A 25,523-nucleotide genomic window follows, 5' to 3' on the forward strand; every position below is an offset into this window, starting at 1 on the left:
AAGGGCGGAGGAGACATGGCCAGAAGGGATGATCCGGGCGGAGAGAGGAGAGGAGCAAACCCTACACAAGGCACCCCACGTACAGGAAACCTGCACAGGGAAGAGGAATCTCCATACTATCTGGCTGTGACAACCAGAAGGGCTTCATGTTTCAAGTTTTTATAACCAGTGGAGCTTAACACCTAGAACTTTAAAAATCAGCAGGATCGGCTCTGGGGAGGGCAATGAGAAATTCTGTCCCCACCTTAAAAGTGCAACAAACAGCCCCACTGAGATATAGCAGAGAAGCAGCAATTTGAAAAACGCCTGGGTATACAAGAAAGAAATTTATTTACTGATCTCAAGAGCTTGTGCTGGAGGGGCAGGTATCTTTGGGAAACTTCTCCAAGAACAAAAGAGCTGGTGGGCATCATTTCCCTCCCAATCCATGCAGCCTATATACAGGGACACCTATTGGAACCAGCACAGTAAGAACACTCTCCACGTAGCTTGTATTTTTTTTTTTTTTGGAGATCTTTTATTTCTTAATTGAGGTATAAATTAACATAATATGTTAGTTTTAGGCTGCAGAGTTCATTTATTTGTGAAGAGAGAGTGATTAGGTACAAACTATTAATTCAAGTACGTGTGTTAAAAAAATAAGAAGTCAAGCAAACAAGTGAAAGGTAGGGGTAGGAAAAAAATAAAAAAGCTCTAATGATATAACTGTTTACATAGAAATGCAAGGACATCTAATAAAGTATTAAAGCTAGTAAAAGAATGCAGTCAGTCAGTGGTGCCTGGGTGGTTCAGTCCATTAAGCATCCTCCCATTCCTAATTTTTGGCTCAGGTCATGATCTCGGGTCTTGAGATCAAGCCCCACGTGGTCCATGTAGCTTGTTAACAGCACACCAATCTCATGTGACCCGCCCCCTCTAACAGGCCCTTGGAAGCATTCCATCCAAAGTGGTGCCACAAGCTATGTGTAAGCAGCCCCAACTGGGATGAGCACCAAAGCAAAATAACTCCTGCCCAGCAGAGAGAGGAAGTAAACCACATGTGTCAGTCTACTGGGGCCCGAGCAGTGGGCTGGGGGGGAAGAAATCTGGTCTGAGAGCAGGCCTCACCTACTGATTAAAGCTTCTCAGGGAACAACATAAGGAGAGTGCCCTGTAGTTTGGTGCTACCGCAGCCCTGGAAAACACCTGGTCTGGTGCAGTTCAAGCCCAAGGTGGCCACAGACTGGCCCACTAACAATACAGAAACCAAACTGTGACCAAAACAGGCAAAGAGAGCCATTGCAGATGATGGGCAGAATGTAAACACGGCTCAGCCATAATAGTACAGTTCATGCAACACACATAAGAAATACCCCTGAAGTTCCAGGTTCTGGTGAACAGAGGACACTGTAGTGCAGGGCACTACAGGACCTCTTCTTCAAAGGGCACTACTTTCCAGAGTAGGAGACATAGCTGATTTTCCTAATGCATAGAAACAGACACAGAGACTTAGACAAAATGAGAAAACAGGAATATGTCCAAAATGAAAGTACAGGACAAAATATCAGCAAAAGACCTCAATGAAATGAAGATAAGTGATATGCCTAATAGAGAATCTCAAGTAATAATCATAAAGATATTCACTGAACTTTAGAAGAGTGGAGGACCTCAGTAAGACCCTCAACGAAGAGATACAAGATGTTAAAGAGGAACAATCAGAGATGAAGAATTCAATAACCAAAATCAAAAATACACTAGATAGAATGAAGAGTAGACTAGAAGAAATAGAAGACAACCATAAGAAAAAATTTAAAAAGACCACAAATAAATGGAGAGTAAAGAACATTCTACTAAAGAATGAATGGGATTACAAAAAAATTAAAGAAAAAAATAGGTGAAAGCAAGAAATAATGAATATAGAAACAAACAAAATTCCAGTAGAACAGAGAAATGAAAATAAGAGCTGGTTATTTTAAAGAATTAATAAAATTAAAAAACAACAATAACAACAATAACCACCCTAGCCAGACTTATCAAAAAGAAAAGAGAGAGGCACCTGGGGTGGCTCAGTGGGTTAAAGCTTCTGCCTTCAGCTCGGGTCATGATCCCAGAGTCCTGGGATCGAGCCCCACATCAGGTTCTCTGCTCAGTGGGGAGCCTGCTTCCCTTCCTCTCTCTCTGCCTGCCTCTCTGCCTACTTGTGATCTCTGTCAAATAAATAAATAAATAAAATCTTAAAAAAAAAAAGAAAAGAAAAGAAAAAGGAGCCAAATAGATAAAATCATGAATGAAAGAGGAGAGATCACAATCAAGACTCTACAGAAATACAAACAATTATAAGAGAATATTATGAAAAAATTATATGCCAACAAACTGGGCAATATAGAAAAAATGGATGCATTCCTAGACATATACAAACTACCAAAACTGAAACAGGAAGAAACAGAAAATCTGACCATAGCCAGCAAAGAAACTGAATCATTAATCAAAAATATCCCAACAAACAAAAGTACAGGGCCAAAAAGCAGCCTTCCCAGGAGAACTGTACCAGACATTTAAGGAAGAATTAATACCTATTCTTCTCAAACTGTTCCAAAAAAACAGAAATGGGAGAAAAATTTCCAAACTCACTCTATAAGGCCAGCATTACCTTGATTCCAAAATCACACAAAGACTTCACTAAAAAGAGGAATTACAGTCCAATATCCCCTATGAACATGGATATGAAAATTCTCAAGAAGATACTAGCTAACTGAATCCAACAGTAGTTTAAATGAACCATAAACCACAATCAAGTGGGATTTATTCCTGGGCTAGAGGGGTGGGTCAGATAGTCACAAAGTAATCAATGTGATACACTACATTAATAAAAGAGAGCAAGAATCATATGATCCTCTCAACAGATGCAGAAAAAGAATCTGATAAAATACAGTATCAGTCCTTCATAGAAACTCTCAAGAAAGTAGAGATAGGTAGAATATGCCTCAACATCATAAAGGCCATGTATGAAAGAGGCTAATATCATCCTCAATGGGGAAAAAACAGAACTTTTCCTCTACAGTCAGGAACAAGCCAGGGATGTCCACTCTCACCATTACTATTCAAGAAAGTACTGGAGGTCAGCCTCAGCAATCAAAGAAAATAAAGAAAAGGCATCCAAACTGGCAAGGAAGAAGTAAAGCTTTCAATATTTGTAGACAACATGATACTCTATGTAGAAAACCCAAAAGACTCCACCAAAAAATTGCTAGAACTAATTCATGAATTCAGTAGAGTCACAGCACATAAAATCAAAATACAAAAATCTGTTCCATTTCTATATTCCAATAATGAGGTGGAAGAAAAAGAAATCAAGGAATTGACCCCATTTAAGACTGCACCAAAAGCAACAAGATACTTAGGAATACACCTAACCACTGAGGTATAAGATCTATACTCTTAAAACTACAAAAACTTTATGAAATGAACAGATGAGGACACAAAGAAATGGAAAACATTCCATGCTCATGGATTGGAAAATCCCTATCAATGCAATCCCTATCAAAATACCACTAGTGGAGGAGAAGTTGAGATGGTAGAGGAGTAGGGGACCCTAAGTTTGGTCCCTTGACTATAGCTAGATATAGATTCAAATCTATAAATACAGATTCAAATCACTCTGAACACCTGATAAATCAACCCGGGATTAGAGAAAAGAAATGCTGCAATTTTGCAAGTACAAAAGTGACCACTTTTTTGAAAGGTAGGAGCTGTGGAGACCTGAATCCAGGGTGATATATCTGAGAATAAGATGGAGGGGAGGGAGCTGGCTTAAGGAGGCTACTGAAAAGTATAAGAAATGGAGTGAAAAATCAGAACTTTCCAGTGTCTGTTGCAGTGGGGTACATTCCTGGCTTAAAAGTGCTCAGGTGGCAAGCCAGGTGGAATTCCAGGTGTGACAGTGTAGTATCAGGATTCCTGGGGTTGCAAGAAGAATGGGCAGTGCTTCAGTGTGGCAGAGTTCCCAGGCATAGGAGCAGGGAAGCCCACTGAGAAGAGTGAGCCTAGGTGCTGGCTTTCTGCTCTATGTTGCCATGAACTGCAAACTGACACATGATTGTGTGACTCCTTTTCTGGAAGGGGTCAAGCAAAAGGCAGAAGCATAGGGAGATCCCCCACCAACACCCAGAAGGAATGGAACAGGTCTGCACCACTGGAATCTGCAAAATTTGTAGTTTTGAAACTCAGTCATGTGCCTGAGATAAAAGCAGTTGGTCACAGGTCGGGTGAACAGAGTTTTGATGAAAATAGGGGGACAAAAGTGATTGACTGCTTTTCTGCGAGGGCTGAAGAGTGAGGGGTGGGAGAGAGGAGGGCCTCTATATTCATCCCACCCGCCAGTGTTGAAAGCCTTCAGGGAGCAAAATAGCACCACATAGTGCAATCTAGAGCCAGTGACACTGAGCCCTGGCTCTGCCCAACGAAGACACATTTGCAATAGGACAAGCCCACCTGAGAATCAGTGCAGCATGCCCCTCCCCGAGAAGACCAGCAGGAACAACTGGCTCACACCAAGTTTATGGATCAAAGAACTGCAAAGCTTCATCTTTTGGGGAAACAGTTTATAGCATTCTTTTTTTTTTTTTTAACACTTTAACCTTTCAGTATTAATTTTTTAGTTATTATTTCAATTCTTTATCCTTTTCTAATTGTAATTTATATATATATATAATGTATATATATTTTTAGTTATTTCCATTCACTGTATATATAAATATACATGTTTTCTTTGCTTTCTTATTTTGCAAACTGAATTTGGATTGCTTTTGGAAACAAGCAGGCCAAAACACACCCAGGATCTAATTTTCAGTTTTGTTTTTTGTTTTTTGGTATTTTTTTTGTTTTGTTTTGGTATGGTTTTTCTTGTTTGTTTTTCCCTCTTTTTGTTGTTGTTTTTGTTCTTTTCTCTTTTCCTTTCTTCTATTCTTTTCTGAACAAAATGAAGAGCTAGAGAAATTCACTCCAAAAGAAAGAACAGGAGGTAGTACACACAGCCAGGGATATAATCACTATTGATATAAGTAAGATGACTGAACTAAAATTTAAAACAATTATAAAGATACTAGCTGGGCTTGGAAAAAGCAGAAGACAACAGAGAATCCCATACTGTAAAAATAAAAGAAATAAAAACTAGGTCAAAACTAAAAATGCTATTATCGAGATGCACTTCCAAGTGAAGGCTATACAAATGAAAATGAACAAGGTAGAAAAGTGAATCAGTGATACAGAAGAGAAAATGAAGGAAAATGAGGAAGCTGAAAAGAAAAGAGAAAGAAAACTATTAGCTAATGAAGGAAAACTCAGAAGACTCAGTGATTCCAAATCTGGAATAATATCTGGATTAATAGGGGCCCCAGAAGATGAAGAGAGGGAGAGAAGGGCAGAAGGTTTATTTGAACAAATTGGAGCTGAGAACTTCCCTAAATTGGGGAAAGAAACAGGCATTTAAGTCCAGGAGACACAGAGAATGGCCCCTTGAAATCAATAAAAACAGGTCAACATCTTGAGAACTAATAGTGAAGCTTGCAAATTTCAGAGATAAAGAGAAAATCCCGAAAGCAGCTTGGTTGGGGGGGAGGGGCGAAGTCCTTAACCAACAAGGGTAGAAACATAAGGTTGGCAGCAGAGCTGTCCATGGAGAACTAGCAGGCCAGAAAGGACTGGCATGATATATTCAATGTGCTAAACTGGAAAAATATGTGATCAAGAATTCTTTATCCAACAAGCTATCATTCAGAATAGAAGGAGAGATAAAGAGTTTCTAGGACAAACAAAAACTAAAGGAATTTGTGAACACTAAAAGAGCCCTACAAGAAATACTGAAGGGGGTTCTTGGAGCAGAGAGAGCGCAAAAGTAAAAAAGACAAGAAAGGAACAGAAGCAATCTAAGAACACTGACTTTACAAGGAAACAATGGCACTAAATTCACATCTTTTTTTTTTCTTTTTTAAAGTTTTTAATAAAAGCAAACTTACTTGTATATAAAGAAAATACTTAATTGTAACATGTATATACTAGTGTCCACATCTTTCAATAACTACTCTGAATTAAAAGGACTAAATGCTCCAATCAAAAGACCTAGGGTATCAGAATGGATAGAAAAAACAAGACCCATGGATATGTTGTTTATAAAAGACTGATTTTAGACTCAGAGACACCTCCAGATTGAAAGTGAGGGGATGGAGAACCATTTACCATGCCAATGGACATCAAAAGAAAGCTGGTGTAGCCATCCTTACATCAGACAAACGAGATTTTACCAAAGACTGTAAAAGAGATGAAGGAGGATACTATGCAATAATACAGGAGTATATCAAACAAGAATATCCAACAGTTGTTAAATATTTATGCACCTAACATGGAAGCAGCCAAATACACAAATCAATAAATAACAAAATTAAAGAAACACATTGATAATAATAGGGAACATTAACAACCCTATTCACATCAATGGACAGCTCATCTAAGCAGAAGATCAACAAGGAAACAAGGCTTTGACACACTGGACCAGATGGACTTCACAGATATAATCAGAGCATTTCATTCTAAAGCAGCAGAATACACATTCTTCCTGAGAACATATGGAACATTCTCCAGAACAGATCACACAGTGGGTCACAAATCAGGTCTCAACTGGTACAAAACATATTTTCAGACTACACTGCTTTAAAACTTGAAGTCAACTACAAGGAAAAACTTGGAAAGAACACAAATACATGGAGGCTAAAGAGCAAACTACTACAGAATGAATGAATCAATCCAGAAATTAAAGGAGAATTTAAAAAATACATGGAAACAAATGAGAATGAAAACATGACAGTTCAGAACCTTTGGAATGCAGCATAGATGGTCCTAGAGAGAACTCATATGGCAATACAGGCCTTCCTCAAGAAGCAAGAAAACTCTAAAACACACAACCTAACCTTATACTGAAAGGAACTGGAAAAAGAAAAGTCTAAGTACAGTAGGAGAAGAGAAATAATAAAGATTAGAGCAGAAACCAAACGAGCAATAGAAAAGATAACCGAAACTAGGAGCTGGTTCTTTTAAAGAATTAATAAAACTGATAACCCCCAGCCAGACATATCAAAAAGAAAAGAGAAAATACCCACATAAATAAAACTATGAAGAATGAGGAGAAATCACAGCCAACAATGAAGAAATACAAAGAGTTATGAGAATATTATAAAAAATTATATGTCAATAAGCTAGACAATCTAAAAAAATGAATGTATTCCTAGAAACATAAATTACCAAAACTGAAACAAGAAGAAATAGAAAAGGTGAACAGATGCATAGCCAGCAAAGAAATTAAAGCAGTAATCAAAAATCTCCCAACAAACTAGAGTCCATGGCCACACGGCCTCACAGTGGAATTCTACCAAACGTTTATTTATTTTTATTTAAGATTTTATTTATTTGAGAGAAAGAGACAGCAAGAGAGGGAGCACAAGCAGGAGCAGTGGGAGAGGGAGAAGCAGGCTTCCCACTGAGAAGGAAGCCTGATGCAGGGCTTGATCCCAGGACCTCGGATCATGATCTGAGACGAAGGCAGCCGCTTAACGACTGAGCCACCCAGGTGCCCCACTATTAAGCATTTAAAGAAGAATCAATACCTATACTCCTGAAAATGTTCTTAAAAAAAAAAGAAAAAGAAAAAGAAAAAGAAATGGAAGGGTACCTTGGTGGCTCAGTTGGTTAAGCATCTGCCTTCAGCTCAGGTCATGATCCCAGGGTCCTGGGATTGAGTCCCACATCAGGCTCTCTGTTCAGCGGGTAGTCTGCTTCTCCCTCTGCCCCTCCCCCAGTCTGTGCTTGCTCCCTCTCTGTGTCTCTCTCGCAAACATACATAAATCTTAAAAAACAAACAAACAAATGGAATGAAAACTTCTAAACTTGTTGTATGAATCCAGCATTAGCTTGATCTCAAAACCAGACAATGACGCTACCAAAAAGGAGAATTACAGACCAAGATCCCTGACGAACAAGGATGCAATAAATCTCACCAAGATACTGCTAATAGGATCCAACAGGACACATAAAGGATTATTCATTAAAAGAAAGAGGGATTAAATCCTGGGCTGCAGGAGTGGTTCACCATCCATAAGTCAATGTGATACATCACATTAATAAAAGAAAGGACAAGAACCATATGATCCTCTCAACAGATGTAGAAAGAGCATCTGACAAAATTCAGCATCCTTTCTTGATAAAACCTCTCTGAAAAAAAAAAACACAAACACAACAAAAACAAAAAACCTCTCTGCTGGGCAGGGATGACAAAATTCAGCATCCTTTCTTGATAAAACCTCTCTGGAAAAAAAAAAAAAACCCACAAACACAACAAAAACAAAAAACCTCTCTGCTGGGCAGGGATGGAGAGAACATACCTCAGTATCATAAAAGCTATTTATCAAAAGACCCACAGAGAATATCATGCTCAACAGGGAAAAACTGAGAGCTTTCCCCCTTAGGTCAGGAAGATAAATAGATGTCCACTGTCACCACTGTTCAACATAGTACTGGAAGTCCTAGCATCAGCAACCAGACAACAAAAAGAAATAAAAGTCATCCAAATTGGCAAAGAAGCAGTCAAACTTTCAATCTTCTTGGAGGACATGATACTCTATGTTGAAAACCCAAAAGACATCACCAAAAATTGCTAGAATTCAGCAAAGTCCCAGGATATAAAATCAATGCATAGACGTCAGTTACATTTCTGTACACTAACAATAAGTCAGGAAAAAGAGAAATCAAGAATCAATCCCATTTACAATTGTATAAAAAAAAAGTAAGATACCTAGGAATAAGCCTAACCAAAGAGGTAAAGGATCTGTACTCTGGAAACTACAGAACACTTATAAAAGAAATTGAAGACGACACAAAGAAATGGAAAACCGTTCCATGCTCATCGACTGGAAGAACAAATATTGTTAAAACCTCTATGCTACCCAGAGTAATCTACACATTCAATTCATTCCCTATCAAAATACTGTAAGCATTTTTCACAGAGTTAGAACTAACAGTCCTAAAATTTGTATGGAACCATAAAAGATCCTGAATGGCCAAAAGAATGTTGAAAAAGAAAACCAAATGTGGAGGCATAATAATTCCAGACTTAAGCTCTATTACAAAGCTATATCATCAAAACAGTATGGAACTGGCACAAAAAGAGATACAAAGGTCAATGGAACAGAGTAAGGAACCCAGAAATGGACCCTCAACACTATGGTTAGCTAAACTTCCACAGAACAGGAAAGAGTATCTAATAGAAAAAAAGATAGTCACTTCAATAAATGGTGCTGAGAACACCAGATAGCCACACCCAGGAGAATGAAACTGGACCATTCCCTTATACCATTCACAAAGATAAACTCAAAACGGATGAAAAGACCTCAGTGTGAGACAAGAATCCATCAGAATTCTAGAGGACAACAAAGGCAGTAACCTCTTCAACCTGAACTGCAGCTACTTCTTGCAAGACACATCTATAAAGGCAAGGGAAACAAAAGCAAATATGAACTAATAGGGCTTCATCAGCATAGAAAGCTTTTGCACGGGGCGCCTGGGTGGCTCAGTGAGTTAAAGCCTCTGCCTTTGGCTCAGATCATGATCCCAGGGTCCTGGGATCAAGCCCTGCATCAGGCTCTCTGCTCAGTGAGGAGCCTGCTTCCCCCCTCTCTCTCTGCCTGCCTCTCTGCCTACTTGTCATCACTGTCTGTCAAATAAATAAAATCTTAAAAAAAAAAAAAAGCTTTTGCACAAAGGAAATGGTTGACAAAACTGAAAGGCAACCTATGGGATGGGAGAAGATATTTGCAAATGTCTTATCAGACAGTGTCCAAAATCTATAACAAACTCATCAAAATCAGAAATTGTGCCATTTACAATAACATGGATGGAATTAGAGAGTATTATGCTAGGTGAAATAAGTTAGTCAGAGAAAGACAAATGCCATATGCTTTCACCCATGTGGAATTTAAGAAACAAAACAGATGAACATAAGGGAAGGGGAGGAAAAATAAAATAAGATGAAAACAGAGAAGGAGGCAAATCATAAGAGATTCTTATCTATTCTATCTATTCTAGCAAATACTGAGGATTGCTGAAGGGAAGGTGGGTAGGAGGATGTGGTAATTTGGGGATAGGCATTATGGAGGGTACTTGATGTGATGAGCACTGGGTGTTATATGCAACCGATGACTCACTAAATTTGAAGCTGGTGATACATTATAAATTAACTAAATTGTATTTAAATAAATTTAAAAAATACCACCAGCAGTTTTCAAAGAGCCAGAACAAGCATTTCTAAATTTGTATGGGATGACAAAAATCCCCAAACAGCCAAAAGCAATACCGAAAAAGAAAGACAAAGCAGGAAGCATCATGACTCCAGATTTTGAGCTATATTCATAGCTGTGATCATCAAGACAGTATGGCACCGGCACAAAAACAGACATATAGATCAATGGAACAAAACAGAAAACGCAGAAATGGACCCATAATTCTGTGGTCAACTGACCTTGACAAAGAAGGAAAGAACTGGGGCACCTGGGTGGCTCAGTGGGTTAAAGCCTCTGTCTTCGGCTCAGGTCATGATCCCAGGGTCCTGGGATCGAGCCCTGCATCAGGATCTCTGCTCAGTGGGGAGCCTGCCTCCCCCACCTTCTCTGCCTGCCTCTCTGCCTCCTTGTGATCTCTGTCAAATAAATAAAATCTCAAAAAAAAAAAAAAAGGAAAGGAAAGAATTTTGAGTGGAAAAAAAAGGCACTGTCTTCAACAAATGGTGTTGAGAAAACCGGACAGCAATATGCAGAAGAATGAAACTGGACCACTTCTTTATACTATACACACAAATAAATTCAAAAGGGGTGGAAAACCTCAATGTGAGACAGGAATCCATCAAAGTCCTAGAAAAGAACCACACAGCTAACTCTTTGATCTCAGTCATAGTAACTTCTTGCTAGACATGTCTCCAAAGACAAGGGAAATAAAGGCAAAAATGAACTACCTAGGGGGCGCCTGGATGGCTCAGTGGGTTAAAGCCTCTGCATTCAGCTCGGGTCATGATCTCAGGGTCCTGGGATCGAGCCCCGCATCGGGCTCTCTGCTCAGCAGGGAGACTGCTTCCTCCCTCTCTCTCTGCCTGCCTCTCTGCCTACTTGTGATCTCTCTCTCTCAAATAAATAAATAAAATCTTAAAAAAAAAAATGAACTACCAGGAATTCAAGATAAAAAACTTTGCACAGCAAATGAAACACCTGATATAACTAAAAGGCAACCTATGGGATAGGAGAAGATATTTGCAAATGACATATCACATAAAAGGCTATAAAGAACTTACCAAACTCAACACCAAAAAAACCAAAGAATCCCCCCCCAAAAAAAACCCCACAAAAAATGGGCAAAAGACAGGAACAGACACTTCTCCAAAGAAGATAGCTTCTTTGATAGCCAACAGGCACATAAACAGATGCTCAACATCACTTGGAATCACTTGGCATCAGGGAAATAAAAATCAAAAGCGTGATAATATATCACCTCACACCTGTCAGAATGGCTAAATTAGTAACACAAGAAAGAGCAAGTGTAGCTGAGGATGTGGAGAAAGGGGAACCCCCGTGCACTGCTGGTGGGAATGCAAATTGGTGTAGCCACTGTGGAAAACAGTATGGATATTCCCCCAAAAAGTTAAAAATAGAACTACTTTACAATCCAGCAATTGCATTGCTAGGTATTTACCCAAAGGATACAAAGTGCAGATTCAAAAGGGTACATGTAGCCCAATGTTCCAGTATTATCAACAATAGCCAAGCATGGAAAGAGCCCAAATATCCACTGACTGATGAAGGGATAAAGATGTGGTATATACATACAATGGATTACTCAGCCATCAAAATGAATAAAATCTTGCCATTTGCAATGAAATGGATAGAGCTAGAGTGCCTTATGGTAAGCAAAATAAGTCAACCAGAGAAGGACAAATACCATAAAATTTCACTCATATGCAGAATTTAAGAAACAAAACAGATAAACATATGGGAAGGAGAAAGAAAAGAGGGAGGGAATAAACCATGAGACTCATAGAGAACAAACTGAGGGGTGACAGAGGGAGGTGAGCGGTGGATTGGGTTAGATCAGTGATGGGTATTAAGGAAGGCACCTGGTGTGTCGAGCTCTGGGGGTTATATGGAAGTGATGAATTATTATATTTGACTTCTGAAAATACTATTAGATTATATGTTAAATAACTAGAATTTAAATAAAAAATTGAGGAAAAAATAGGGGTACCTGGGTAGCTCAGTTGGTTAAGCATCTGCCTTCAGCTCAGGTCATGATTCTCAGAGCTCCCTGCTCATCAGGGAGTCTGCTTCTCCCTCTCCCTCCCTCCCTCCCTTCCTCTCTCTCAAATAAATACAGGATATCTTTTAAAAAAATCAACAATAAATAAATAAATAAGAAAATGGGTTAAGGAAACTTAGTGACACCTTCAAGCATAGTAGTATTTGCATGGTAGGGATCCCAGAATGAGAAGAGAGAGAAAAGGGAGCAGAACATGCATTTGAAAAAATAATAGCTGAAAACTTCCCAAATCTGGGAAAGGAAAGAGAAAACAAAAATCCAGATCCAGGAGGTAAAGAGAGCCCCCCAAAAATTAACAAAGGAGGTCCACAACAAGACATGTAATAACTAAAATGGCAAAAACTAGTGATAAAGAGAGTTTTAAAAGCAGCAGAAGAGAAGAAAACACATAAGGGAAACTCTATAAGGTTATCAGTGGATTTTTCAGGAAAAACCCTGAAGACCAGAAGGGAGTGATATCATATATTCAAAGTGCTGAAAGGAAAAACTCTGCAGCCAAAGAATAGTCTATCCAGGAAGGCTATTATTAAAAATAGGTGAGACAGAGTTTCCTGGTCAAAAAAAGTTTAAAGGAATCTATCACCACTAAACCAAACTTACAAGATGTATTAAATGGGACTTTCTGAGCAGAAAGGAAAGACCATAAAGAGGAGTAAGAAGAGTAGGAAGCAAAATGAAGTAAATTAAGTATACATATAACATTTAGGCAAGAAATTCACAAAACATAAGGATATTAAGTATGACATCATACACCTAAAACATGGGTGGGAGAAGAACAAAAATTTAGTGCTTTTAGAATGGGTTCAAACTTAAGCAACTATCAACTTAATGTAGAGTGCTATATATAGGATGTTATATATGAACCTAACGGTAACCACACATCAAACCTGGTAACAAGTATGCAAAAAATAAACAGAAAGAAATCCAAGAATATCACTAAAGAAAGCCAGCAGACCCAAGAGAGAAGGGAGAGCAAAAGAAGAAAGGAACAGAAGACCTGCAAAAACAAACATAAAACAAGTAACAAAATGGCAATAAATACATACCTATCAATAATTACTTGGACTGTAAATGGACTAAATGCTCTAATCAAAAGAAACTGGGTGATGGAATAGACAAAAACCCAAGACCCATCTATATGCTGCCTTCCACACATTCATTTCAGCTCTAAAGACACAGGCAGATTCAAAGTGAAGGAACGGAGAAGCACTTATGCAAATGGAAGTGAAAAGAAAACCGAGGTAGCAATACTTTTATCAGACAAGACAAAACTGACTTTAAAACAAATACTAACAGTAGACAAAGAAGGACACTACATAATTATAAAGGGAACAATCTAACAAGAAAATACAGCAACTGTAAATATTTATGTAGCCAATACGGGAAAACATAAATACATAAAGGAGGTAATAATAACCATAATAGAGAAAATCTACAGTTGTACAATATTAAAGAACTTTAGCAACACACATCAATAGAGCATCCAAAAAGAAAACCAACAAGTAAACAATGGATATGAATGACACACCAGACCACATGGATCTCAAGATATATTCAGAATATTCCAACCTAAAACAGCAGATTATGCATTCTTTCCAGGTACACATGGAACATCCTCCAGAACAGATCAAATGTTAGGCCACAAAACAAGTTTCAACAAATTCCAAAAGATCCAAGTTATACCATGTAACTTTTCTGACCATAATGCTATGAAACTAGAAATTATATACAAGAAAAACTGAAAAGAACACAAATACATGGAAATAACATGTGAATAAATAATTAACAGATTAACCAAGAAATCAAAAAAGAAATAAAAAAAATACATGGAGGAAAATGGAAATGAAAACACAATGGTCCAGAATCTTTGGGATGCAGCAAAAGCTTTTCTAAGAGGGAAGTTAATAGTGATACAAGCCCACCTCAACAACAGAGAAAAATCTCAGACCAAAAAATTAACCTTACACTTAAAGGAGCTAAAAAAATAAAGATTAAAGAAAATCCAAAAGAAGGAAGGAAGAAGGAAAGAAACAGAACGGATCAATAAAACAGAGATCTCATTCTTTGAAAAGATCAACAAAATTGATAAACCTTTTGTCAGACTCACTGTGAGAGAGGACTCAAACAAACACAGAAATGAAAGAGGAGAAACACCACCACAAAAATACAAAGGTTTATAAAACAAAAATTATATCCCAACAAATTGAACAACATAGAGAAATGGATAATTTTCTAGAAATATATAACCTCTCAAAACTGAATCAGGAAGAAATAGAAAATTTAAGCAGACAAATTACCAGAAATGAAATTGTTCGGTAATTAAAAAACTCCCAACAAACAAAAGTCCAGGACCAGATGACTTCAAAGGGGGAATTCTACCAACACTTAGAGAAGAGTTCATATCTATTCTTTTCAGACTATTCCCAAAAAATGGAAAAGGAAGGAAAGTTTCCAAATTCATTCTATGAGACCAGCATTACCCTGATACCAAAACGAAATAAATACACCATTAAAAAAGAGAACTACAGGCCAGTATCCCTGATGAACATGGATACACAAGTCCTCAATAAAATATTAGCAAACTAATTCCAACAACTTATTAAAATAATCACTCACCATGAACAAGTGGAATTTATTCAAGTGTGATTCAATAGTCACAAATCAGTGTGATACATCACATCAACAAGAGAAAAAACAAAAACCATATGATCATTTCAAAAGATGCAGAAAAAGTAAGTGGCAAAGTATAACCTCCATTCAGAAAAAAACAAAACAAAACAAACCACAACAAAGTAGGTGTAAAGGGAACACACCTCAACATAATAAAGGTCATATATGAAAAACCCACAGCTAACATAAATGGAGAAAAACTGAAAGCTTTCTACCTAAGAGCAGGAAAAAGATGTCCACTCTCACCACTTTAATTCAACATAGTACTACAAATCCTAGCCAAAGTAATCAGACAAAAAAAAAGAAATAATAATAATAATAATAATAAAAAGAAAAAAGAAAAAAGAATCCAAATCAGTAAGAATGAAGTAAAATTTTCACTATTTGTGAATGACATGATACTATATATAAAAAAACTACCTAAAGACCCCATTTAAAAAAAACAAAAAAACTACCAGAACTAATAGATGAATTCAGTAAGGTTGCAGGACACAAGACCACTATACAGAAAAATCCACTGCATTTCTATACACTAATAATGAAGCAACAGAAAGAGAAATTAAGAAAACAACGTCAGGTTGCCTGGATGGCACAATCGGTTGGGCATCCAACTCTTGGATTCAGGTCGGGTCGTAAGATCTAGCCCTACATGGGGCTCCCCAATCAGCATGGAGTCTGCCTGAAATCTCTCTTTCTCTACCTTTGCTCTTCCCATTTGCGTGCTCTCTCTCTCCCTCTAACATAAATAAATCTTAAAAAAAAAAAAAAAGGAAAGAATCCCATTAATCTTATTCACAATTGCACCAAATATAACAACATATCTAGGAATAAACTTAACCAGAGAGATGAAAGACCTGTACTCTGAAAACTATAAAACACCAATGAAAGAAACTGAAGATAAAACAATTGGAAAGATATTCCATGCTCATGGATTGGGAGAACAAATTTTATTAAAATGTGGATATTACCCCAAGTAATCTACATACTTAATATAGTTCTTACCAAAATACAAAAGCATTTTTCGCAGAACCAGAACAATCCTAAAATTGGTACAGAACCACAAAAGACCCTAAATATCCAAAGCAACCTTGAAAAAGAACACACTGAAGGCATCAGAATCCCAGATTTCAAGTTATACTACAAAACTGTAGTAATCATAATAGTTGGTAATCACACATAAAGCAAACAGACCAATGGAGCAGAACAGAAAACCTAGAAATAACCCCATGATTATATGGTCAATTGATCTTTGACAAAGGAGGCAAGAATATGTAATAGGAAGTAGTTTCTCCAACAAATGGTGCTGGGAAAAGTGTGAGAGCCACACGCAAAAGACTGAAACTGGACCACTTTCTTACATTATATACAAAAATAAACTCAAAGTGGATTGAACGCCTAAATGTGAGACCTGAAACAAAAATCCCATGAGACAGCACAGGGGATAATTCTCTGAAATTGGCTGTAGCAACATTTTTCCACAGGGGTCTTCTGAGGCAAGGGGAACAAAAGCAAAAATAAACTGTTGGTACTACATCAAATAAAAGGTTTCTGCACAGCAAAGGAAAAAATCAACAAAACTAAAAGAAACCTATTGAACGGGAAAAGATATTTGCAAATGACATATCTGATAAAGCGTTAGTATCCAAAATATATGAAGAACTAATAAAACTCAATACCAAAAGAAAAGAAAATAATCCAACTTGAAAATGGGCAGAAGGCATGAACAGACATTTTTCTGAAAAAGATATCCAGATGGCCAACAGACATGAAAAGACGCTCAACATAACTTATCTTCAGGGAAATGCAAATCATTACCACAGGAGATATTACCTCACATCTGTCAGAATGGCTAAAATAAAAAACACAAGAAATAACAACTGTTAGCCAGGATATGGAGAAAAACGTACCCTCATGTACTGTTGGTAGGAATGCAATCTGGTGCAGCCACTCTGGAAAACAGTTTGGAGGTTTCTCAAAAGATTAAAAATAGAATTACCATACAATATAGTTAATTCCACTACTGGATATTTATCCAAAGAATACAAAAACACTAATTCAAAGAAATATGTGCACCTCTATGTTTATTGCACTGTTACTTACAATAGCCAAATTGGGGAAGCAATCCAAGTAGATGAATGGATAAAGATGTGGAGAGTATGTGTATGTATGTGTGTGTGTGTGTGTGTGTGTGTGTAAGTGTATACATAAATACACACACATATATACAGTAAAATATTACTCTCATTTGCAATAACATGGATGGGTCTAGAGAGTATAATGTTAAGTGAAATAAATCAGTCAGAAAGAGACAAATATCACATGATTTCACTCATGTGGAATTTCAGGAAATAAAAAACAAATGAGTAAAGAGAAAAAGAGACCAAGAAACCACACTCTTAAATAGAAAACTGATGGTTACCAGAGGAGAGATGGGTGGAGGGAAGAGTAAAACAGGTGAAGGGGATTAAGTGTACACTTATCCTGATGAGCACTAAGTAATGTACAGAACTGTTCACTGACTGTACTGTACACCTGAAGTTAATATAACAGTGTATGTTAATTATAGTGGAATTAATCTTTGAAAAGAGAACCCATATGGGAAAGGAAAAGAAGAAATGGAAATATTTCTATTTGCAAATGACATGATACGTATATAGGAAATCAAAAGTACTCCATTAAAAGCTATTAGAACTAATAAAAGAGTTCAGCAAGATTGGAGGATATAAGATCAGTTTGCAAAAATTAATGGTATTTCTATAGCAGAAATGAACAAATCAAATATAAAATTAAGAAATAATATATACTTATATTTATAATCACATGAAAAATAAAATACTTACAAAAGAATTTTTGAAGGAAAAACAAAACTTATACCCTGAAAACTACATTGCTAGAAGAAATTAAGGATTTAAGTAAATGGAAAGACCCTCTGTCCAGGGATCAGAAAACAAAATATTGTCAAATGACAGTACTCCCAAATTATATGAAGATTCAATACAAACCCTATTAAAATCCCGTCTGGCTTCTTTACAGAAATTGAAAAACTAATCCTAACATATGGAAACAGAAGAGGCCCAGCATAGCCAACAAGATCTTGAAAAAGAATAAACTGGAAGACACACTCTTAATTTCAAAACTTAATTAATAAAGCAGTAGTCATCAAGAAAGAGTGCTGTGGGTATAAGGGCAGACACAGAGATCAATTAAATAGAATTAAGAGTCCCAAAATAAACCCATATATCTATGTTCAATTTATTTTTGACAAGGATGCCAAGACCACTTAAGGGGGAAAGAATAGTTTTTTCCACAAATGGTGCTGGGATAACTGTTAAGTTTACATAAATAGGAATGAAGTTGGATCCCTAAATAATGCAATATATAAAAATTAACTCAAAATTAACTGCAGACCTATCAAAGAACTGATGAATGGATACAGAAGAGGTAGTATAAATATAATGGATTATTACTCAGCCATCAAAAAGAATGAAATCTTGCCATCTGCCAACGATGTGGATGGACCTAGAGGGTTTTATGCTAAGCAAAGTCAGTCAGGGAAAGACAAATACCACATGAGAAGACTCATGTGCAATTTAAGAAACAATACAGATGAATGTAAGGGAAGGGAAGGAAAAATAAAGTAAGACAAAATCAGAGAGGGAGGCAAACCATAAGCATTCTTAACTATAGGACACAAACTGAGGGTTGCTTGAGGGGAGGTAGATGGAGGATAGTGTAAATGGGTGATGGGAATTAAGGAAAGCACTTGATGTAATGTGCACTGGATGTTATATGCAACTGATTATTAAATTCTACCCTTGAAAATAATAATATACTAAATGTTAATTAAATTGATTTTAAATAAATTAATTAATTACATGTAGACTTAAAGATACAAGCTAAAACTATAAAACTGTTATTAGAAAAGGTAAGTATAGATGAGAAAAGATAGAGGAGGAGTAAAGGACCCTATTTCAACCAGAACCCTGAATTGAGCTGGATATCAACAAGACTCTGAACACCCACAAACTAAGCCTGAAATAAGCCTGAGAAGTAAGATGAGACATCTGGATCTATACAAACAGAATATCTCCAGCAGTTGATTTCCAGGTATGAAGTGGGGAACAGTGATTCTGTGGGGAGATGTGCATCCACCAGGAAATATAAACGGCATGACCTATCTCAGGAAATGGAGACCCACAGCACAATAAGCACCAAAACTAAGCCTCCAAGCAGACCTTTTCTGAAGCAGCTGTTATAGAAATGTCTGAAGAGGTCAGTGAAGTATCTGGACAGCGGTGATGAGAAGACTGACAGACAGGAAACTGAGGGCCAACGCAAGGAATTTGGCAAAGGATTCCAAGCCTTCAACCAAAGAAAGGGTTAGGCCAGCTTCTACAACCTTGAACACGGAGAAGACCCCAGGGCCTTTTGGACTCTGGATGAAAGACCCAGAGCACAGTAAGGACATGGGAGGCCAGTGAGCTGAACCTGCAAGGTTAAATTCAGGTATCCTAATACCTCAGGGTTTCTCCTTGTCCCAACTAGCTTTTGAGAACAGAAGAAAAACTTCACTCATCCCAAACCTAGGAGGAAACCTGAGCTGATCAGGCCTCTTCTCCCAGAGCTTCATACCTCAATCCCAGTCTCAATCCCACAGTGAAAATGGCTTTGTAAAGCACAGGGAAAATCCCAAGCAATTATCGGGGCATTTTCCAGGGACATTCTTTTTTTCCTTCTTCTCTTTTCATTCTTTCTTCCCTTCCTCCTTCCCTCCCTTACTCCCTCCCTTTCATCCTTTTGCTTCTTCAACTCATACACAATGTGATTTTGTTTTCTTTTAAAATCCTCATTAAGCAGTCTCTTACTCTTGTGTTTTTCCTACCAGTGTAAGGGTACATATGCTTTATTTTATACACTGGTAAGGAAACAAGAAAAACTGCTTCCAGTACATAACTGGAATGTTATGTTAAACAAATCCATCAATTAAGAAATGAACTCAAACCTAGCATCCCAAACTTAGTTTCTCCATACCATTCTCCAGTAAATGGAACTAGGGCTCCCTGGAGAAGTGGTGGTCTTCAGGGCTGGGGAGGGAAAGATACAACACAAGCATTCTGTGGTGCCAGAAAGTCAGGGAAAGACACCAAAATGGATGTGGGCACTTCAACTGCAAAGAGCTCCCAATGGCCAAGGCTAGAATAATTCAAGTAACAAAATAATATCAGCACTGCATCAGAGCTCAAAGAATACATACCCAACATCACACACTGATATAACTAACTGAATAAATAAAACAAAGGGAAACAAGGCACAACTCTTCCTCAGAAAGTATTCCAATTAATAACCGCAGGGGGAATAACAGAAATGAAAGTCACCTTTAGGGGCGCCTGGGTGGCTCAGTGGGTGAAAGCCTCTGCCTTCGGCTCGGGTCATGATCTCAGGGTCCTGGGATCGAGCCCCGCATCAGGCTCTCTGCTCAGCAGGGAGCCTGCTTCCTCCTCTCTCTCTGTCTGCCTCTCTGCCTACTTGTGATCTCTGTCTGTCAAATAAATAAAAATTTAAAAAAAAAAAAAAAGAAAGTCACCTTTAGACCATTACACTAATAAGATCCACCAGGAAGGCCAATTAGTAGGTGAAACTTAAGGAGAAACAGGATGTTGTTATGCAAGGTCACAAAGTATCTTCTCCCAAATAACCGCCAGTTACAAAGGGAAAGACAGTATCTTTACAGTGGTGACCCGTGGCAGACACCACTAGATCAAAATTAATATCAACAGTAGTAAGACGTATCGACACCATCCTAATCAAAGCAGGAGAAAATGTCTGACAAAACCAAAGTGAGGAGCATTCTAAAGATACCAGCACAACATACTTCAAAAGCATCGAGGTCACGAAGAACAGGGAAAGATGGAGAGACCGTCACATACTAAAGGAAAACTTGGAGACATGACTACTAAATGCAACGAGGGATTCTAGACTGGATCCTGGAACAGAAAAAGGTCACTAGTGAGAAGCTGATGACCTCTGAATATTAAAGTCAGCAGTTTAATTAACAGTACTGCGCCACTGTGAATTTCTTAAGTTTGATGGCTGTTCTGTGGTTATGCAAGATGTTAACTTTAGGCAAACTGAGCGAAGATTATAAGCAAAACCTACAATTTCTGCAACCCCCTGTAAATCTACAATTACTCAAAAGAAAAAAGTTTTTTGAATTGAGGAAGTGTGTTACTGTTTTTCTCTGATTTACTTTTTTCTTAGCTTAAAAATTAACTTGGCAATCAAAGATACCAAATACTGTCATTCTTTTTTTTTTTTTTAAAGATTTTATTTATTTATTTGACAGACAGATTACAAGTAGGCAAGAGAGGCAGGCAGGGAGAGAGAGGAGGAAGCAGGCTCTCCACGGAGCAGAGAGCCCAATGTGGGGCTCGATCCCAGGACCCTGGGATCATGACCTGAGCCGAAGGCAGAGGCTTTAACCCACTGAGCCACCCAGGCGCCCCCCAAATACTGTCATTCTTGTCTCCAATTTACAGTCATTCTTTTATTAACTTAACAATATCTATTGAGCAACTACTATGCCCCAGGCACTAAGGTCTCTGTGGTGAATGATACAAAAAAATAATAATAATAATAATAATAATACGGCCTTCCAGAGCTCACAGGAAGACAGCCAATGAAGTGTAGATACGTTAACAGGTATGTGAACAGTGTCCAGAGCAATGCAGTTCAATAAAACAAGAAAGGAGGCTAAAAGTTTTAAGATCTGGGAAGGAAAACATTCTGATCATTATGACCTACAGGAAGGATTACGGTTTTTAATCAAAATTTGTCTGCCTTTCTCCAGCATTAACATGACACGTAACAGCACCCTTATTCACCAGACTCTAAGTACACCCAGAGATACACACACGTGCAAACAGACGCCAAGTCCTCTGAAATGCATTCCTTAAATTACAACTAAAACCACTTGCTGACATTTCCCTGCAAATTTTTACTCTTGAACTACAGTTTGAAACAGGATGGTGTTCTTTCCTGGCCACCACTTTCAACCTAGAAGGAGACCATTCTCTGATTTCGGAGGCCTATGCAAGTCAGAGACAGTACAGTAGTTTTAAGTTAGAGCTGTACCTTCTGTTTAAAAATTCCCCTTTATTAAAATAAAATCTGTAAAAAAAACCTATATTACAAAAATAAAAACTTCCCTCTCGGACACTTCACTTTTCATTCTGAAAAGAGACAATCACCCCAATAAACAAGACTGCTATTTTTCTTCACAAACGTCACTTGTTGCGCTTTATGTAACACAGCTTAATGCAATGTGTGCTAAGGAAAATAAACTGCAAACAAAATGTTTTCTATCCATCACAGTCAGAAATATGTCTTAGTGATGCCATAATGCTGGCACCAATTCTGACCACCAAGTGAACAAATGCATTCCGCCGGAATTTTCAAGAGGCAAGAGTATGACTGTGCTTAATGCCACTGAATGATGCCACACTTTAAAATGGTTAAAATGGTAAATTTAATTGTAGCCTACGGTAAATAATATGCATATCTTATCACAGCATTACTATATCACAAGAATACTAAAAGAAGTTTTTTAAAAGCAACGGTATGATCCAATTATGATCCAATTTCGTAATAAATAAACAAACATATATTTACGTATATGAATTTGCATAATTATGAACAAATTTAAACTGTCAGGAAGCATCCAGACGAAACTATTCGCGGACAGCGGTTACTCTTACTTTTCTGGCACTCACCCGCGTCACCTAATTGTCCATAATGAGTAGCTTTGTTCGCGTAATTGGGAGGAAGGATAAAGCGCAGAAGCCATTACTCCCAACTCTCTGCCCCGGGCTGCAAAGCACTTCCAGATACGCGCCTCCCGGAGGCGGGCACCGGCTTCCCGGCTAAACCACCCGCCCCGGGCGCAGCCTCCAGGCCCGACCTCAGCCGGCTCCCGCCCCCTTACGCTCAGACCGGGAGGGGCCAAACACCCCCGCCGCCCTCCCGAACCCTGCACCAGCCAGCGGGCCCCGACGCCCCAGCGCCCCGCCCGGCAGCTCACCGACTCCCCAGGCCCCCGCCAGCTCGTCCTGCGACCACACCACCGGGCCACAGCCTGTCGCCCCGCGCCCGTCTCTCCGTCAGCCCGGGGCGCGCACGCGCGCCGCCGCCCGGGTCCTCGGCAGCCTCTCTAGGAAGCCGGGAGGGCCAGCGTCTCGGCTTCTCCCTGGCGCCCGTGCAATACCCGCCAGCCTCTGAGCGCCTGGCTGGTCCCCAGCACTCCCCCCGACCCTCGTGCCCCGGGCGCCTGCCTTCCACTCGTCAATCCAGTGCCCTGTCAGGCTCCAGAGCTCTACGGGCCTTGCCCAATTTGACCACATCCCTTGCAAGTGTGTGCCTCGCTGCCCTCCAGGCCTTCTCCTCCCCACCCCCGCGCCCCCCCCCCCCCCCCCGAGAATAGGATCCAAAACTAGCGGTCAAAATAGGGAACACTAAGTCCTAGCTGACTGGTTCTGGCCAAAGGGAGGGTTGGTAAGGGGGCCACTCATTGTATCTAGGGGTACTTGCTGATTTCCGACCACAAGGGCACAAAAACTCTACCTTCCCATGGCTTCCAGGGGTTTTCTTCTGAACAAAGTTCAACTGAGTACATTTTAAAGATCTTTTGGCTTTTATTCAGGAGTTCACCAATTGGGCAGCATCCAGTCTAGCAGACAGAAAGAAAGGAGCTAGAAGCACTATACAAGGCTAGACTTGTATAGTAGACTGGTTATTGCAATGTGACTTTCCTTATGTTATATTCCGAGCAGCGAGTTATACAGATGGACACCATATTCAGCAGGCCAAATTGAGGAGTGTTTATTAAAAAGCCCGCGGCTGCGAGGGGGCTCCTGTACTCCAAAATCTCACAGCCCCGAATGAGCTCAGGGGTAGGCTTATAAAGGCATAAACCACATCCTGTCGCCAGTTTCTAAGAATTGCCAAGCACAGCATAGAAGCAAAAAAGCTGCGTTAAGCAGATATCTAGGGTAGGGTACATTTCCTGGGACTGTTGTATCAGGAATATTTTGCGTCTTTTTCTGTCAAGGTTGCGATAACACGGGTGCAATAACATGACTGTGTTAGGAAATGGCCGCTTTTTTACAAAAATGGCGTGACTTATGCTAAGTCCGTCTCCTAGGTGTCTCACTTCTAGGGGATGCCAGGGTTTTATCAGGTAGATTACCTAACTCATGATAATCAGGAAGATCTTGATTGACTTGTTAAAGTCAATCAAAGGCCCAAAATGGAGTTTCTTATGCTAGGAACACACACACACACACACACACAAGCACACGCACATGCACACGCACACGCACACGCACATGCAAACACAACGTTAGGAGTGAGCCTATGAGGAAGGAAAAAGGAGACAAGGAGACAAGTCTTTATTTAGGTTTGCAAACCAGGAAGGGCAACCCAACTCAATTGGTGTGCCCAACTGAAGAGGACCAGGGGAGGTGGTATTTTTAAAGCTTAAAACCATACTGGAGGAAAAAAAAAAATCAGTTGGTATGGGTAGCTTGGTGATTGGTTGACCTTTTTGCTCAGTATTGTGAGAGGGGGAACTTTTCAGGTGTGCACACCTCAAGATCCTTATCATGATGCCAAGAAACATCTGCTCTTCTAAGGACTCCACCGAACAGGGGCTGTTGCAAGATGGTGTCAGAGCGGTCAACCCTTCCCTGGCCCCCTTTCTTCTTCCACCTCATGTTACCACACTGGAACTTAGTTACAGTTTCGGCTTTCCCAGAAATGAAATCTTAAACCAGTCGATCAGGATTTTCCTGATCAGCATTAATTAGGTAATGTGCCTGCTAAAAACCCCTACCATCCCCTATAGAAAAAGTAGCCTTGCAATAACCAACCTACCTTTTTGTCTAGTGTAACATCCTTGTTTTTGCTCCTTTCCGTCTATAAAATGTATTTTCTTGTATAACTCTCTGAAGCTTCTTTCTCTCTGCTAGACTGGGCGCTGCCTGATTAATGATTCACTGAATAAAGCCGGTAAGATATCCAAAATTTGAATTTTGTTCCTTAACAGACTGTTTTCAGAATCCATGTCTGGGAGACTAAAATGTAAGTAAGTCACCAAAACTGTAAGTAAATTAAGTCTCATTTTGATGATGTGGGGCGTAGCATAAGCAACTCCCTTTTGGTGTTCTTGTCTTATCGTTAACAGTTACCCCATTTAAACCAGACTCTCAGCCTAATTGAGAGACATGAACCAAAATTTAAGGCATTAGCGCTACTCCCAGCTACTGTTCTAGAATTCTCACAGTTTTTGCTGGATCTCTGTGTGGTAATCATAGGCCACGATGCCAGGTTCACATTCTTTAAACTGGTTATTCTCTTTGTAACTTCTCCCACATTATAATATTAGGGAGCTTATCCCCTTGGTGGTTAGTGGATGCAAG

The 25,523-nt window shown here is 38.9% G+C and overlaps 1 protein-coding gene across 3 annotated transcripts in view; it reads right to left on the reverse strand.

The window, feature by feature from the left end:
- Positions 1–23,245, reverse strand: part of ZNF445 (zinc finger protein 445) — a 38,941-nt gene extending 15,696 nt beyond the window's left edge. The window contains exon 1 of one of the 3 annotated variants that reach the window (XM_080811836.1): positions 23,129–23,209. The gene's annotated coding sequence lies outside the window, so the exon portion shown is untranslated. Of the gene's footprint in view, positions 1–23,128 lie in introns of all 3 variants that reach the window. The other 2 variants (XM_080811835.1, XM_080811837.1) reach the window with 2 other exon arrangements.
- Positions 23,246–25,523: the final 2,278 nt, after the last annotated feature.

This window comes from Martes martes (assembly GCF_963455335.1).
Source record: "Martes martes genome assembly, chromosome: 1".
Lineage (NCBI taxonomy): Eukaryota > Metazoa > Chordata > Mammalia > Carnivora > Mustelidae > Martes > Martes martes.